Here is a 13,054-nt window from a genome sequence, read left to right as displayed (position 1 = left end):
AGAGGGGGGAGAGAGAGGGAGGGGGGAGAGGGGGGGGAGAGAGAGGGAGGGGGGAGAAGGAATAGGGAGGGCGACATGTAGTAGAGAGTTCAAAAAGAAGGGTGGGGGTTTCCATAGCGATGAGGGGCCCTAGTTCTTGTGGTAACCTAATTGGCATGTGTTTCCAGGCTGGTTTTATTATGATCTGTCCTAATCAAGGTCCAGTCCACTACCTGGCCTAATAACACTGCCCCACCATACTGCACTGGAGGACTGGCAGCTTTGTTGCTTTAGTCTCCTCCTTTTCTTTTCTCGTCCTTTACTCCTGTCAGGGACGCTCTCTCAGACTGCCTGATTACTGCAGTTTGATCCAGCGGTGTGTGTGTTTGTGTGTGTCCTCTCCTACTGTAAACCAGTTGGTTTAACGACGCAAGCTCCTATCAGGCTGAGCATGTAAACCCTAATTGGGAAATGCTTTAAATAATTTCTAATTAGTACAAGTGTGGTAATAATTGGCTGGGTAATCTGAGGATTAATTAACGTTGCTATTTGTATGTATGTATGTGCGTGTGTGTGTGTGTGTGTGTGTGTGTGTGTGTGTGTGTCCATATCTGTATGTGTGCGTGCGTACATGCATGCCTCTGTGTGTGCGCTTGAATAGACCCTGGGCCTTGCAGCCTTTTAATGGACCCCCAGCATCTCAAGGAGGTCTCTGGGAAAGGGAAGCCCAGACAGAAGCATCTTTGTTGGGCTTGTCGTTCTGTGGGTGGCCCCTCCGCTTGGAGACCTTCATTAGTTTCACAGTGGGCATCCAACCCCCGCCTCCCATGACCCTCACCTCATTTAACGCCCCCTCCCCCACGTTTCTGGCTAAACAACACATTTTCTTTTGCTGTAACCCAATTGGCCCCCATCCTCTCTACTCCTTCTCTCTCTGTTTTTACCCTTCATCCATCCTCCCTGAATCTCTTTCTGTTGTTACCCTTCATCCATCCTCTCTGCTCCTTCTCTCTCTGTTGTTACCCTTCATCCATCCTCTCTACTCCTTCTCTCTCTGTTGTTACCCTTCATCCATCCTCTCTGCTCCTTCTCTCTCTGTTGTTACCCTTCATCCATCCTCTCTACTCCTTCTCTCTCTGTTTTTACCCTTCATCCATCCTCCCTGAATCTCTTTCTGTTGTTACCCTTCATCCATCCTCTCTGCTCCTTCTCTCTCTGTTGTTACCCTTCATCCATCCTCTCTACTCCTTCTCTCTCTGTTGTTACCCTTCATCCATCCTCTCTGCTCCTTCTCTCTCTGTTGTTACCCTTCATCCATCCTCTCTGCTCCTTCTCTCTCTGTTGTTACCCTTCATCCATCCTCCCTGCTCTCTCCCTCCTTCCATACACCCCCTTCACCCTCTTCTTCCTTCCTCCAGACTCCTTTTCTCTCCATCCCTCCCTCCCTCCCTTCTTCCTTCTTTCCTTACCTCCTTCCTTCCTTCCAGCTCTCTCTCTCTCTCTCTCTCTCTCTCTCTCTCTCTCTCTCTCTCTCTCAGTAGGGGGGAGGTGAGGTAGTGTTACGCTCTTGAGTTGTCTACATCCCTCCACCTGGCCCACCCTCTAATTACCGCATCCTTTCTTCTGAAAAGAAAAGAACGAGGGAGGGAGGAAAGAAGAAAATGACCACTTGTTACCTCAAGCATTGCTTTAAAAACACCCTTCTTTTGAATTGGCCGGAGAATGTGTCGGGAGCAATGAGATGTATCGGATTCAGTTTGTCAGGAATTTTCCTTTTTAAAAATGATTTACCTGCTTTATTTATTTACCTGGTCTGCAAGATACTCTTAACATTGATTTGTGATTTACTGTCGCTTTATCCTATGTACAAAACGGCTGTTAACTCCTACAGAAATAAAGGTGCTATCTAGAACCTAAAATGGTTATTCGGCTGTCCCTATAGGAGAAGCCTTTGGAGAAGCCTTTGGAGAAGCCTTTTTGGTTCCTGATAGAACCGTTTTGCGTTCCATGTAGAATACTTTTTACAAAGGGTTCTACATGGAACCCAAAAGGGATCTACCTAGACCTAGGGGTACCTACCTATGGGTACAGCCGAAGAACCCTTTTGAGACCCAAAAGTAAGTTTTAGTTCTTGCATTTTCCCATTGTTATATGTCAGTAATCTATAAGGTTCCACTCGTCCCCTGGCCCAGTTTTCCCATTGTTATATGTCAGTAATCTATAAGGTTCCACTCGTCCCCTGGCCCAGTTGCTGACATTTAGTGGGCCAGTGGAACGACATGTCCTTCCCCTCCTTTTCCTTCTCTATCCCCCCCATCCCCCCACTCTTCCTCCCATTCCCTCCATCCTCCCAGTTCATCAGACTGTAGTGAATAGGAGGCTGATAAGCCTTTTGTCTGCCCTGACAATGTCCTGGTGAAAGGTGCTGAGAGACGGGACGGGATGGTTGTTTCTCCTCTCCTCCTTCCTCTGCCTCTGTCCCTCACCCTATCCCCTCACCACTTACCCCTCTTTCGTCCCTGTGTCCTCTCCTCTCACCCCTCTCTTCTGCCCTCTCTCCTCATTCTCTCCACCCCTCTACTCTTCTATGGCTTCACTCACCTCTCTTGCCCCCCCCACCCCCCCACCCCCACCCCCTGTCAACCTCCAGTCCGTCTCCTCGTCTCCCCACCAGAGACAACTCATTAGGCGACTGCTCCCTGGTTAATTGGCTAGCTCAAAGAAAGGAGCGAGAGAGAGAGAGAATAAAGGAAAAGAACACCCACTCTGTCCTGGGAGAAAGGGAATCGACGAGTATGTTTGTCACAGTGGCAAGCTTTCCCAACAGGGCTGTAGGAGCTGTCAGTATACTGGTGGGATCGTGTCACACTGATCAGGGGAAATGGACTAGAGCTTAGTTGATTCTGCAGTCCTTCTAACTCTACTCCGCATTCAGTCTGTTGTTTTGTTGTTATTAAGAAATAATTATAACGTGACTACTTTGTAATGTGTAAGGGGGTTCTTATTTCTCTGAACATTTTGAAAGATAACATCACACCTTAACTGAGAGAATGAATCAAGGGCTCATCAGACAGGAGTAATGTCATCTGTTGTCTGTGTGGCTGTAGAAATGGCTGAGGAGTTATGTCTGGCCGTGTGCTGTAATTCAGGGTGTGTAGCATGAGAGGTAATATATATAATCCATGCCATTTAGCAGATGTTTTTTATCCACAACAGTACAGTGAGTGGATACATTTTAGTATACTACCCCAGAGGGAATTGAACCCATGATCCTGGGAGTGAGACGTTCTTGCCGACTGAGCCACACGGAAACTAAAGTTGTAGGTACTAAATCAGTCAGCAGGGGGAGAGCTTCCTCAAGTAGTGTGAAGGCTGTTAGTAAAGCCGTTGACATATCCAGAATATACAATCGTCTAATAATCAACACAACTTTCTTACAAGTCAACCTTATGTTTTTGCCCAAATGTCGGGATGGCCGAGCAGTCTAATGCGCAAGGTAAAAGTCCTTCCTGGAAAGCAATATTCTGGTCTATGAATGGAGACTCGGGTTCGAATCATCCTTCTGAAACACTTGTTTTGCCGTTAAAGTTGTTAAATAAAAGTGAGATTAGACATGAAGATCATATTGTGATAGTTACAATAAGCCAAACTAGTGTGCTGTAAAATTGAGATCCGCCATAGGCGAAACAGCGCCTCAGACGCACTTGAGCATTCAGCGTCATGTTTAAATACATCGCAGTACACACTCTGCTGTTCTATCACAATGGTGTGTGATGATTGTATGAAGTAATATATTTTTGGGTTGTAATATTGCAAACGGACGTGGCAGTTTCACCTCTATGGAGTCCAGCTTAAAGTGGATGTTTAAAAAAAATATAAAAGCTCCATATCAACCAACATGTCAACAGCAGGGGTTATTCAGCAAACCTGTGTGTGTGTGTGTGTGTGTGTGTGTGTGTGTGTGTGTGTGTGTATGTGTATGTGTGTGTGTGTGTGTGTGTGTGTGTGCATACGTTGGTGTATGAGTTAATGCCTGTGGTGCTGTCCAGTCCATCCCTACAACCTCCTGTGGCTTCAGTGGGGTAAATGAACTAAGTAAAAATACTACTTGGGGTACTTTACTTGAATAGTTATATTTTTTGACAACTAAACAACTAAACTAAAAGTCAACTTTTACTCCACTACATTCCGAAAGAAAAACTGTACTTTTTACTTTCATACATTTTCTCTGACACCCAAAATCATTATTACATTTCAAATGGGTTTACATATTTTCATATAAGCCCTTTTGGGTTTTCAACCTCACCTACACACCTTTTTAACCTTGCTTTTTAGTCTGTACTGTTTTGTCTTTCACTTGTCTTCTTAGGTGCAAACAAATACAACCAAAATGCTCGGGCCAGACAACAAAATGGTCGAATTCATAGACTTTTCGAGAGAACATGAGGCCATCTCTTCTGCTTTTGATCTTGCAGACTCACTCAACACAAATACTGGGTTTGTAAATGATGTTGGAGTGTCAGAGGGTTGGAGGGTTGGAGTGTTGGAGTGTTGGAGGGTCGGAGGGTCGGAGGGTTGGAGGGTTGGAGTGTTGGAGTGTTGGAGGGTTGGAGGGTCGGAGTGTTGGAGTGTTGGAGTGTGCCCCTGGCAGTCCGTAAATAGTTGTTTTTTTTAAAACAAGAAAATCCTGCCATGTGGTTTGCTTAATATAAGGAATTTGATTTATAGCACATTTAAAACCAGATACTTTTAGACTTTTACTCAAGTAGTATTCTACTAGGTGACATACACTCTACTTAAGTAATTAAGGAATCTGTACTTTTCCTCAAGTATGTGTACTTTTTCCATCACTGTGTAAGCCAGCCAGTTGAAATCTCTCTTGGAGATTGGATCTCTCTTGGAGACCAAGGTGACAGGGGTTTGACTATCCATTTAATTAACCCAATGAAACCAGTCAATAGTAAGCCATGACCTGACCATCCCTGTGTCTGGGTATAGGGGGATGGTGTCAAAGACCTGTTTAAACTACAAAGAAATATATGACTCTCATTCTGTTTCTTTCCTCCTCCACTCTTCTCTGTCTCTCTCTATAGTGGTATGATAACAGGATCAGTGGCTGGCTGGGAGCATTGGGATGGAGCCAACGGAGGGATGATATGAGAGGAGTCTCTCTCTCTCCAGATCACAATCCCCCCTCCCTCCTCCCCTTCCATGCCTGCACCTGATGGAGGGAGGATTAAGAGAGAGAGAGAGAGAGAGAGAGAGAGCATTAGCAAAGATTGAAGCTGATCTTTACATTGTCCACTGGCTCTGGTTTAGTAGAGATGACTGCTTCTCTCTCTCTCTCTCTCTCTCTGTCTGTTTTCTCCCTCTCTCTCTCTCTCTCTCTCTCTCTCTCTCTCTCGCTCTGTTTTCTCCCTCTCTCTTCCCAGTGTCTTTTCAGCACAGAGAGAGGGAGAGGGAAGATTGTTGGGAGGGGAAGAGGGAGATGAGTTCAGCCATAGATTCCATGACCATTGTATGTCAATCATGGTGTGTGTGTGTGTGTACAGCTATAGCCCCCTCTCTTTTCCCATCCCCTGGTGATTAGCTGTCAGTGGTGGCCTCTTGCTGAGAGAGCGACAGAGAGAGAGAGATGCAGTAAGGCCTTGGGAAGGGGGGAGAGCGAGAGGGAGTGTGAAAGAAAAAGAGAGATATAGAGACAGATACTGACAGAATGAGATGGTAAGAAGTAGGGACAGGGAGGGAGGGGGCGACAATATGTGGGTGTGGGACAATATTCCTTTTGTACTGCTATACTATGTGCATACTGTCAATCAAATTTTCAGCATCATGTCCGGTGTCCTTGTCCATTTGAGAGTACCTACACGTCTTATTCCATATGGCCTCAAGTCTTACAGTAGACAATGAGAGTTGAGACATGTCTATGCAAACATCTTCCTCTCCCTCCAATGTAAGGAATCACAGAGAAAAATTCTGATCTATGGTAATCTGGGCTGTCTTTGTGTGTGGATGTGTTGAAAATGTTGTAAGCTGAAGAGTATGAATTTTATGTTTTTATCTTCTCTCTCTCTCTCTCTCTGTGTCCTAAGTGGGAGTGTAGAGCCTGAGGCTGCAGATGAACAGGAAACAGAAGAGAACCAAACAGAGAAAGTGACGGAGTGTTAAAACCTCTTTAGATCTCTATAAGAGGTAAAGGATTAAGATGTTGGAACATGGAGAACATGTTTGGGGGGGGGGGTTCTATTCATGGCTAGTGATGTAGAGGACTGTAGTAGGGCCAGACAGGCTGGAGGTGAAAACACGGCTTCTCTCCCGCTAACTGATGCCAATATATTAATATCATAGGTAGGCTCATTCTCACGTTGTATAGGTAGGTATAAGGTATCGCCCAGAGATGGCATATTGCATCTAGGGTACATGTTGACTACGTCTCTCAGATATGATTTATTTCCCAATGAATGTGAGCTTATAGTTTGTCGTTGTTTGATTCTATTCTTACTGAAATATTGAGTGGTTTAGAAGGTTTTAAAAAGAGTGAATTGATGTGATATATGCCATGATTTGATGTATTTACTGTATTCGACATATGTTCCAGGTTCTACTGTTGGTGAAATATAGGAACCATGGTCCTCTCTAGCTGTAATGTAGTTTACGGAGCAGGGATGCGCTTTGAGGTAAAGATCACACACATCCTGAACGCCTTTTATGTCCCTCCATGGATCCAGTCTTTGAAATGTATGTTTGAAATACGCCGCACACTTCCTTGTTGTGAAATGATCCGATTCAATTGTGAAATAGATCCTATTCAATTGTGAAATAGATCAGATTCAATTGTGAAATAGATCAGATTCAATTGTGAAATAGATCAGATTCAATTGTTAAATAGATCAGATTCAATTGTGAAATAGTCTCGGCCTCCCTCTCTCAGACGTTCTTGGTTATAGCTGATCCCCTTATACAATACATCATTTTTTAAGATATTCTCCATATGCTGGATCTGTGTGTTGCTGTACAGAACGTGGGATCCACTCTATGCCACTGGAGGTGAAGAGCTGTGATATGTGGGCCATATCCACCATCCACTGGATCCACAGATTGGGATCAGAGGCAAGACAGTAAAAACACACAGAGATGGTTTGCAGAGGGTTCATTCATGGAGCATTTCCCAGGTGTAGTTTGTCCTGAACTCTCCATCTCATCCTGTATGAATGGTAGGCTATGTAAGTAGCATTAAGTGTACCGGTAATGTAGGGTTACCCTGAGAAGTTATTCTCTGTTCTCCCTCCCCTCTCAATATCTTGAATTATGCTTTTCAATTCCGATAATGTGATGTTCTCTTTGAGACATGCACTCTTCAAAAGACGATCATAACATTGATAAATAATGTACATTACTGGATAAAATTGTTTTACATGAATGAACGTTTGTGTTCTTTTGACCTCAAGATATGAAATAAATTATCATTTTTAACAGCAAAACTACTTACATTGTGAATCATATGCAAATGAATCATGATCAAGTATGATTAGTAAACCTAGTGTATTTCTGGAATCAAAAATCAAGGAATGAAAGATATTAAAGTTAAATTTTAAAGACTCATTATTTGTAAATGTTTCTCACATCAGACCAACTTCTATTGACCACTGATAAATGTTCCACAAGATAATGTTTCTCACATCAGACCAACTTCTATTGACCACTGATAAATGTTCCACAAGATAATGTTTCTCACATCAGACCAACTTCTATTGACCACTGATAAATGTTCCACAAGATAATGTTTCTCGCATCAGACCAACTTCTATTGACCACTGATAAATGTTCCACAAGATAATGTTTCTGCGTTATATTCATGCACCGTTTCTGTGCCCGTTTTTGCTGTAGTGTTTTTGACCCTGTCAAATTAGCCTAAGTCCTGTTATGATACCGTGGGCCCTGTCATGATACCGTGGGCGCACGCATGCACGTGCGGCTGATTGTAGTCGGTTTTGTCAGCTCTTTTTATTATCATTTTTGGACTAAATTAGGCGTGTAACCGCCCTGTGAATAGGTGCGCGTGACCGCCCTGTGAATAGGTGCGCGTGAGGCTTGCTTTGTTTTGCAGTGTATTATTCTTTGTGTAATTTCTCTATCTTCTGCACAGGAGAGAAAAAAAAACCTGCAACAAAATCAAATTAAAAATTATATTGAGAATGTGGCTCGTTATTCAGATGCGCGTTTGCGTCTTTTTTGTTCCTCTAATTTCATCTCCGTCACTATCACAGCGGTCCACGGGGTAATTAGTGGCTTTTACCTGCGTCTCCCCAGGAGACTCATATTCTAAGATTCTTATCGCTCTTAGAACACTACATTTTTTTGTTAGCCTAAATCAAATCAAATGAAAAACTGTGTAAGCTTGTTTTATATGAAATAGGCCTACTCATTGTTGTCTTTTCTAATCCTTTTTGTGGGTTAAATGTGTATTTATTTTTTTACTTTTAGGTGATATAGAGGGTTGCTATTTTGGGCGCACATGCCAACATAAAAGGGATTTATTTGACCTTTAAAATGTATCCGTGCATTTTGGCCTAAAGTATCTTTTTTTGAATGGAAGAAACATAATTTTTATTGAGATGGGGGCGGCAGGTAAACTAGTGGCTAGCGCGTTGAACTAGTAACCGAAAGGTTGAAAGATCGAATCCCCGAGCTGACAAGGTCAAAATCTGTTCTGCCCCTGAACAAGGCAGGTTCCTAGGGCGTCATAACGGAGAATTTGTTCTTAACTGACTTGCCTTGTTAAATAAAGGTAATGAAAAGATGAGTCAGTTATTGTGTAAGCTATTGTCGGTCTTTGCACTATTGTATGTTGAGAGAGAATAAAAACGACGGATAGAGAGTGGGGAATAAAAGAGAGAGAATGAAACGGATGGAGAGCACGCACGCAAGCGGTGATTATCTATAGCGTGTTGCGGGAACATGGAAGACGATCCCTACTGAGTCCCAGTGGAGTGGCGCTGACACTAGCTGGTTAGGTACGAGCAGCACTCACGGGTTGGTGTCGGTAATTCCGATGATTTTATTGCGGGGTTCATCTCCTAGGCCTTGGACAAGTGCGGTGTGCGCACTGCAATTTAATGATTTCCAACACAAGGATTTAGGGTGAAAGAGGGGGTAGCACTGCATCTCTGTTTTCCACTTATTGTGAATTACAGGTTCTCGGTGCTCCTCCAAAAAAACTATCCTTTTCTCTTGCCTTTTCATTTACTGTCTGTCTTTTTGTTCACGAGAGAGGCATAAAGTGCTGTCAGTGGAGTGCATGAAGAACTGTAGCTATAGGCTAAACAATATACAACATAGCCTTTTTGTTCTCAACAAATTTGACGAAAGTCGTTTTAATGAAGACACACGTTGACTGTTAAACATCACCTATGCCCTAATGATTGTGCGATTTTTTTTAAATTGTCCTTTTTTCTAAACTAGGCTAGATCAAATAAAAGCCGTTGTTAAACAAAATAAGACTCATCATTAACCTAAAATTAGTTCAATTATAATATCAGCTTTTAATCTAATGCAACTTTAAGCCTTATTTAGCCTAGAAAAAAAATAGCTTATACCACCATGTATATATTTTTCACAATATTTAGTGCTTTTCTCGACAATTTCCCTCTTAACCTGACAAAAACCCTCTATTTTCTTTATAACAATAATCTGTCTGAGAATAATGTAGGCAGTCCGTTGAATCACACAATGATAGATGGGCTGCTACACCTTCACTTAGATATTTCAAAGTCTTCCTCAGGTTTCCACAATTAGCTTATGTCAATCAATCCAACGGAAATGGCAAAACAGCTACATTTGTCACGGTGATTGTTACACGAACCAAACACTGGTGTGTGTGTATATGTGAATACCATACCAGATTATTTAAGAGGGTACTTCTTTCTATTTACATTTTGCCCAGACATTTCAAACTGCTATCAAACTGCTCTCCCTCGTGTACCCCTGGGATAGAGGGTACATGGGGGAGAGAGAAAGGGAGAGAGAAATAATGCCAGGAAATTAGTGTCACTGTCGCTTCGGTGTCACTGTTTCTAATTATTGCTTGTCTTGTGTCTATAAATATGGGTGTGGGACACTTCCTGTGAAATGACGTGAGGAGGATCCTAGCAGGATCAAAACACGGTTTGTTTATTAATAAAGGTAACGCTGCGTGGGGGAGCTTTATGACCGTGCAGACTCATTATACTGTTTCCCTGACAGACACGGTCTCCATCAGAAACAGGCCTTTGTCACCGTCGCCCCTTAGAATTATCAGACGCTCCGAAATACGAGAAAACTGGAGGCAGCCGGACCTTTTCCCAGGATAGAGACTGGCTTCTTATCAGATCAGGATAGAAAGTTTATTTTCTGGAGTAAATCTGGATGGAGGGGGATAAAGAAATGATACATCCCTTATGGACACAAAGAGAGACGGAGATGAGCTCTCCTAAAGCATATGTGGCTTTAGTATACCCTGACAGACAGCGGATTGAAAGGTCACCAAGCTATAATCCCTCCCTTCTTCTCCTTTAATCCTATGAGGGTGTCTCACTCCATCACTGGGACAGGACAGAGAAGGTTGTACGCAGCAGGGAGGTTGCTCACTTACTGTTGTCCTCTGATACTGTATGTAGGCCTTTCTGCTGGCTGATTTAAATTAGTTTCATTATAACTGATGAGGCTTTTATTGTGTTATTGTTTTGTTTTTTTGTGAAAGTTTTCATGATTAGAAGTGTGTGTGTGTTGTGCCTCCCCCAGTAATCACATCTGGGACAAGGAGATCCTTATCATCTCTAGGAGGAAATGAAAGGCTTGGTCCATGAGGTGGAGATATGCTAATGACATGCAGAGCAGTTGGAATGCAGTTCTGTGTGCTATCTGGCTGTGCATTGGGCCACTACTGATTATTGTCTGTCTGGCTGTGCATTATTAGTGATAAATTGTCTGTCTGGCTGTGCATTGGGCCAACCTACTGATTATTGTCTGTCTGGCTGTGCATTGGGCCAACCTACTGATTATTGTCTGTCTGGCTGTGCATTGGGCCACACTACTGATTATTGTCTGTCTGGCTGTGCATTGGGCCAACCTACTGATTATTGTCTGTCTGGCTGTGCATTGGGCCAACCTACTGATTATTGTCTGTCTGGCTGTGCATTGGGCCACACTACTGATTATTGTCTGTCTGCCTACTGATTATTGTCTGTCTGGCTGTGCATTGGGCCAACCTACTGATTATTGTCTGTCTGGCTGTGCATTGGGACAACCTACTGATTATTGTCTGTCTGGCTGTGCATTGGGCCAACCTACTGATTATTGTCTGTCTGGCTGTGCATTGGGCCAACCTACTGATTATTGTCTGTCTGGCTGTGCATTGGGACAACCTACTGATCATTGTCTGTCTGGCTGTGCATTGGGCCAACCTACTGATTATTGTCTGTCTGGCTGTGCATTGGGCCACCCTACTGATTATTGTCTGTCTGGCTGTGCATTGGGCCAACCTACTGATTATTGTCTGTCTGGCTGTGCATTATTGGGAAAGATCTCGCAAGTTAAGCATTTCACTGTACTGTTTTACATCTGCTGTATCGTGTGCATGTGACAATACAACTTGAAAGTTGATACACATGGTCTGAATACCTAACCAGTTAGGGACCTCAAACTTCAATGTGTGACCAAGTTCTACGTCAAATCAGCTCCGTCACTTTGTCTACATATGATTGTTCATGAATAGAAAGGAAGCATTCCCTAAAAGTGCTGCTTCATGGTGACAGAGAGATGCAGGCAGGTAGACAGGAAGACCGACAGAATAGTAAAGTGTTTCTCTGACATCACCATTACACAGGATAGGGAAAATTGGAAAAGTATTAATGCAAAGTGCCTTGCCTTTTATGGAGTGTGTCATATTGCTATGTGTTAGTGTTATTGTCCTGGAGGGTGTGTGGTGTGTAGCGTGCTGTGATTGCAGGTCTGGTCTGCATTGTGGGGAGAGAGCTGGCAGGCGGGCAGCAGGAGGAGATAGTAGTACTAAACCTTCCACTCCCAATCTGGCTGGATGTTCCTCTCTATCATTCTGCCATTTCCATCCACTTCCGCTATAATTAAGTTTGCTGACCCCCAGTCTCACAGCCTTAACTAGGCAATGGGAAATGTACAGCTACTGCAGATCTCTTAGCCTGGTGTGTTTGTCCCGTCTCCATCACTCTCCCTCCCCCTGTATGTCTCTCTCTGGTCCCCCTCTCAGAGTATATGTGTTGTGGTGGTAATAGAATAATAATTATTAATTGAGTAATTGTGTAGAACACATTAGTTTGCATAGAATTTCCCCTCTCTCATTTTCAACGCTTGATTATCGGGCTATCGAATTGGCTCTACCCCCTCCCTCCATCCACCCTCCATCTATTCTCCTTCACCCTGACTCACACACACACACACACACACCTATGATTATGTCCATCCTGACAGCGCCAAGGGAAAAACAGCATGCATTAGAAATGTCTTGAGAAGAGAGAGGTGAAACCAAGTGTGTGTGGACGTTTTTGAGGCTATCCCAAATGCAGCCGCTGTTCTTGACCTGACCAAACATTTCAATAGTTAAAGTTGAACAAAAAATTACATTCATTTAGATTATACAGTACATGTAATGCTCTCTTTCCTTACATACCTTATTAATTGAATGAACACCTTTGTGAAGCACGAGATACAATTTCCTGCTAATGGGGACACATTGTACAGATCCATCCAGTCTATGGGAAAAAATGTATGAATTAGAATGTCTACTAAGCACCTTTATAATAAAGATATAGACACAATAGAAGGTGATTAATTATAGCCTCAATAGATATAATTTAATGAATTTAGTCTGCACCGGGTTCCACTGGGTTTCTGGGAAAATTTGTTGAACAGAACAAACTTCCTCATTGTTGTTTTATCCAGAGGACGAGGCCTAGAAACCGCAATGCATTTAGGGAGCCAACATGTCCACGTGGCTTCTGCATGACTCAGATAGAAAGAGGGAGAGAATGGGAAAACATCAATTGTTTCTGAACGTCAGAGG

General features: G+C 43.1%; 2 long non-coding RNA genes across 2 annotated transcripts in view; one reads left to right on the top strand and one right to left on the bottom strand.

The window, feature by feature from the left end:
* The window catches only part of LOC149972793 (uncharacterized), a 548,532-nt gene that overhangs the window by 31,500 nt on the left and 503,978 nt on the right, over positions 1–13,054 (bottom strand). The window lies entirely within an intron of this gene.
* Positions 5,379–7,713, top strand: LOC149972796 (uncharacterized). The gene is made up of 3 exons (XR_016490714.1): positions 5,379–6,171; positions 6,578–6,656; positions 6,998–7,713. It is a non-coding gene; the product is annotated as an uncharacterized LOC149972796 (long non-coding RNA).

The sequence above is a fragment of the Oncorhynchus mykiss genome, chromosome 22 (genome assembly GCF_057628025.1).
Source record: "Oncorhynchus mykiss isolate SJ-2025 chromosome 22, ASM5762802v1, whole genome shotgun sequence".
NCBI lineage: Eukaryota > Metazoa > Chordata > Actinopteri > Salmoniformes > Salmonidae > Oncorhynchus > Oncorhynchus mykiss.
Note: the sequence above shows the minus strand (reverse complement) of the source record. Positions and strands in the feature narration are given on the sequence as shown.